Raw genomic sequence first — 5,233 nt, forward strand, 5'->3', positions numbered from 1 at the left:
GATACGAGTTCGTGCTCCGGTCTGGGAAGATCCCACATACCGCGGAGCGGCTGGGCCCGTGAGCCTGCGCGTCTGGAGCCTGTGCTCCGCGGCGGGAGAGGCCACAACAGTGAGAGGTCCATGTACCGCAAAAAAAAAACCCCAAAAAAACCAAAAAACTAATTATTAAGGATAATTACAGATATTAATTCTACAGATATTAAAAAGTAATACTGTTATGGATTGAACTGTGTCCCCCAAACTTCATATGTTGAAGTCCTCTTTGCAGGTATAGTCAAGGTAAGATGAGGTTATTAGGGAGAAACCTAATAGAGTATGACTGGTGTCCTAATATAAAGGGGAAGTTTGGACATAGAGACAGACATTCACAGAGGGAAAATAATGTGAAGAAACAGAGAGAATGCCACTTACAAGGAAAAACTGAGGTACCAGAAGCTACTAGAGAGGCATGAAACAGGTTTTTTTCTTACGGCCTTCAGGAGAAGCCAATCGTAATAATGCCTTGATTTCAGACTCCTAGCATCCAGAACTGAGACAATAAATTTCTAAGACACCAAGTTTGCAGTACTTTGTTATAGCATCCCTAGCAAACTAATATAGGTTGTATAAACATATTTTGCCAATAAATTTAAAATGTTGATAAAGTTGACAAATTCCAAGAAAGAAACAATAAAAATTAAAATAAATATAAAATCAGAATAGTTTAATAATTTTAAGGAAGTGAAACCCAAAAATAAAACCTTCCCACAGAGACATTTCAAGGCTTAATCAGTAGATGGATTCAGTAATAAATCCCAGGAAATATTTCTGGAAAAAAATTATACAAATTTTTGGTTTTCAAATGTGATATGCTTTTTGCTCTCTAATATATTGATATTGTGAATTAAATCATTTGTTTTTCAAATGTATATCAGGCTTGAATTACCAGGATATATCCCTCTTTGTCATGATATATTATCCTTTTATATATTGTGGGGTTTGATTTGCTAATATTGTGCAAAGGATTTTTTACATCTAAGTTTGTCAGGGACATTGTTCTATTAATCTTTCTTTGTAATGTCTTTGTTTGGTTTGGGTTTTGGTCTGATAAAAATGAATTGCAAAATGTTTTCTCTCTTCCTTTTCTTGGAAAAGTTAATGTAGAAACAGTAATATTTCTTTTTTGAATGTTAATTAGAATTTTCCAGTGAAGCCATTTGGTCCTGGAGATTTATTTCTTGAAAAACTTTATTTATTAATTTGGTTTCTTTAATAGACATAGAATAATTCACATTATTTAGTCTTGAGTAAGGTTGGTTAGTTAGTGTCTTTTAAGGAATTTGTCCATTTCATCTAAATTGTTAAATTTATGAGCATAAAGTTGACTGTAATATTTTCTTATATTTTTAACGTCTGTAGGATCTACAATAATATCCTTTTTTCATTTCTCATTTAATCATTTGTGCCTTCTCTTTTTTTCATGGTTACTCTTTCTAGAATTTTATTAATTTTTAATATTTTTGAAGAACGAGCTTTTGGGTTTTTTTAAATATCTTTTTTTTTCTGTCTTCAATTTCATTGATTTTTATTATTTCTTTCCTTCAGCTTGCTTTAGGATTAATTTTTACATTCTTCTCACTCTCCAAAATGGTGGCCCCATCTTCCTTTCATGTGCTACTGTAGGTAAGTCAAGACTCAAATAACATCTTCTCTTATAAGAACCTGTATTTTCTTATACATCAGGGTAGTTGCCTGCCTAAGACCTCAGTTTTCTGTTGGGTTCTAAAGTAATGACTTTGTAGATTATCTGGAGTGATGATGCTCTTTCCAGCTTTCTACATCCTGGGAAAAAGTTAGAAACTCTTTAAAAAAAGTATTGTTCTCACTCCTTTTCAAATTAGATAATTTCTATTCATCTATCTTCAGGTTCACTGACACTTTTCTTTGTTACCTCTATTCTTCCGTTAAGTTCATCCAGGAAATTCTGAAAATTTTAAATATTATTATATTTTTAAATTCTAATGTCCATTTGTTTCTTCTTTATAATTTCTACTTTTCAGCTGAGAGTTCCTATCCTTTAATTTATCACAAGCACATGCCATATTAAGCACAGTTAATTTATATTCTTTTATGATAATCCCACCATTTGGGATATCGCAGTTGATTTTCTTCTCCTTTGAGAATAATACCATTTTCCTGGTTCTTCTTATGTTAATTAATTTGGAATTTATCCTGGACATTGTGAAAATTATGTGGTGGAGAATCTTGATATAGTTATATTCTTCTGACAAGCTTTGATCTATTTTCTAGCAAGCAATTACCTTGATTAGGCTCCTATTGCAATCTCTATCTCACTTGAAACAGGTAGCAACTCAATTTTAAGTATAATTTTTTTTTTTTTTACCTTCTAGCCAGGATGCCTGCATGTGCTATTTTTAGACCAGGTAGACACTTAGGTAGTGATTGTACACAGAACACAGGGTTCTCCTTCTATACTCTCTCCTTTCCAGGACACTCTTCTCATTCTCCAGCACAGGCAATGCGCTTTTTATTACAAGTTCAGCTGTCTTTCTCTGTGCTGTGAACATGGCCCACCCTCAGGCCAAATCCACAAAAATGGACTAACCTATGTCAGGACTTTTCTTCAAGTCTCAACTTCCCTCCAAAATCTGCCTTTTTTTGTTCACTCTGGAGCCCTCAGAGTGGTTGGTTTTTTGTATTAGTCCAGAGTTGCTTCATATTATTTTGGAACAATTAGAATGTTAGAGGTTTATTCTGCCAAATGGTAAGAGAACTCCACAAATTCTCTTTTTAATGCAATCTTCTATTTAGCCCATTAATGCATTCTAAAATTTGATGATAATCTCTTTCATTTCCAAATCTTTTGTTGCTTTTTCTTGTTATTCTTGTTGTTCTTGTTATTCTTTTATGATTGGGCTGATAATTTTTGATGGTTTCTTATTCCTTTTTATGTTTATGGTTTTTACATCTATATTTTATTTCTTGAAGCAATTTTAAAACAATTATTTTATATTTTGTATTAAGTAATTCCAATATCAAGAGTTCTTAGAAATATACATATGCTGTTTTGTTAATTTTGTTCACTCTTACTCATAGGGGCTTTATTTCTTGTACATTTGGTTAACTTTATTATGTGCTCATATTAGACTTTTTAAAGGGAGATTATTTGCATTTGTTTCTGTCGCATGTCTTCCAGTTTTATAAACTCAGGGCCACTTCAGTTTTTCAGCTTAGGATTCTCTGGACCTTGAAATTAGAGTAAATTTAATTTACAATTCATGTGAGGAAGTCCTATGATTACAAATTCTCAGAGTATTTTATTTTCCCATTCTGAATCTGCCTAAAATAGACAAGTTATCTTGTCGTTTTCCTTTGCTGGCAGGTTAGATTTTCTATCACCCTTTCATTGGCATTACAGCCATTTGAGAGTTCTTGCTTTATATGTGGGTCTCGATTCCAACTCGTCACTTTGTAAGAGTCCCAGACATTGTATTAATTTCACCAAAGAGTCTATAAAAATCAAGTCTAGTTCTTAGCAAATGTCCCAAAGCAGCCACAGATTCTATGTGTCCTTACTAATTTGGTTATGTTTCTCAACTTTTTAATCTCAGCTTTCAATTTTATAGCCTATTTGCATTAATTTTTCTGCACCTAAATGTTTTATGATGAGAGTGTTTTTCAGAATATCTAGTCACCCACCATATTGGTAGAAAAAGAAATTCTATACTTGGCTGCCGGTGCTGGAGCCGCCACTGGAGTCGGCTTGGCTTGCGAGCTCAGCTGAGGAGCGGGAGGTTGGGCCGCAGTTACAGCCGCGTCGACTCCCGGTGCCTGGCCCTTCGGCGGTAGGCGTGCGGGGCGACGTGGAAGCGGCCCATGGAGTTCGAGGCGGCGCTGCTGAGCCCCGGCTCTCCGAAGCAGCGGCGCTGCGCCCCTCTGCCGGCCGCACTCCGGGCCTCAGGCCCCCGGACGCCGAGCTGCCGCCGCTGCTTCAGGCGCAGACCCCACCGCCGACTCTGCAGCAGCCCGCCCCGCCCGGCAGCGAGTGGCGCCTTCCAACCGCGGGGCAAATTTTTCAGAACATAAAACAAGAATATAGTCGTTATCAGCGGTGGAGACGTTTAGAAGTTGTTCTTAATCAGAGTGACGCTTGTACTTCGCAAAGTCAGCCTCACTCAGCGCTCACAGCACCTAGTTCTCCAGGTTCCTCTTGGATGAAGAAGGACCAGCCCACCTTTACCCTCCGACAAGTTGGAATAATATGTGAGCGTCATCTTAAAAGACGATGAAGATAAAATTCGGGATGAGTATGAGCAAATCCTCAATACCAAACCAGCAGAATATGACTCTTTTGTGAAATTCACACATGATCAGATTATGCGACGATATGGGACAAGGCCAACAAGCTACATGTATGTCCTGAATCTTTCTTGCATATCTGGGTACCAGGTTTGACCTCAAGAGATGGCTGCTGTACACTTTTTGCAACTAGTTTGATATCACATTTCAGCTCCAACTTTGCATCCTGAGAACACTTAAATGTTTCTGCAGGTCCATTTTATACAACTTGAAAGACCTTAAAACTTTCCAGTTGCCACAAGCATAATCTTTCTTTTCTGCTCATCCAAAAAACAGCTGTGCCCTACTGTGACAGATTTTCCAAACAAAAATACCTGGAGCAGCAGTTTAGCAAAATATGCCCTCAGTGGCACTCAACAAATGGAGTTTCCCCAAGTACAGTTCTGTAAGAAGTGTGTGTGAGAGTGTGTGTATGTGTGTGTATGTGTATTTTGTTATTATTTGTACTGTGCACATTTTTTTGATTTTGGGGATTCTAGCTGTGAATTTGATGCACGATAATTATGGATAAAAACATTTCCTTGGTCTACAGAAGATCATCATTAATTAAGGCTTTGCTTGGGAGCATGACAAAGGCGAGCATGGGGCTGGGCCACGCCCCGGAGGCACTGCTACTTGGGAGGCGCCACTTCACCTTTGTATCAGTTACTAAAAATAGAATTTGGATCCTTTGGTAAGGTTCCCCCAGATTCTTTTAAGAGATGTCCATGTTCAATTGCTTGAGCTTTGTTTGGGCAACCCCCTGCCCCAAGTTGCTTACAGACTGTTCTTCACCTTATTTCCAAGGCTGAGGAACAGAAAGTAGCCTCTGTTTTGAGCAAGTGGAAGTTAAGTACACATTTATTTTTTACTGTGACTTGCTCAAGACCATGTT

The 5,233-nt window shown here is 37.3% G+C and overlaps 1 pseudogene; it reads left to right on the forward strand.

Annotated features, from left to right (window-relative positions):
* The first annotated feature begins 284 nt into the window (after positions 1-284).
* On the forward strand, positions 285-4,786 carry LOC101321846 (akirin-1 pseudogene; annotated as a pseudogene).
* Positions 4,787-5,233: the final 447 nt, after the last annotated feature.

Source organism: Tursiops truncatus, chromosome 9 (genome assembly GCF_011762595.2).
Source record: "Tursiops truncatus isolate mTurTru1 chromosome 9, mTurTru1.mat.Y, whole genome shotgun sequence".
NCBI classification, from domain to species: Eukaryota; Metazoa; Chordata; class Mammalia; order Artiodactyla; family Delphinidae; genus Tursiops; species Tursiops truncatus.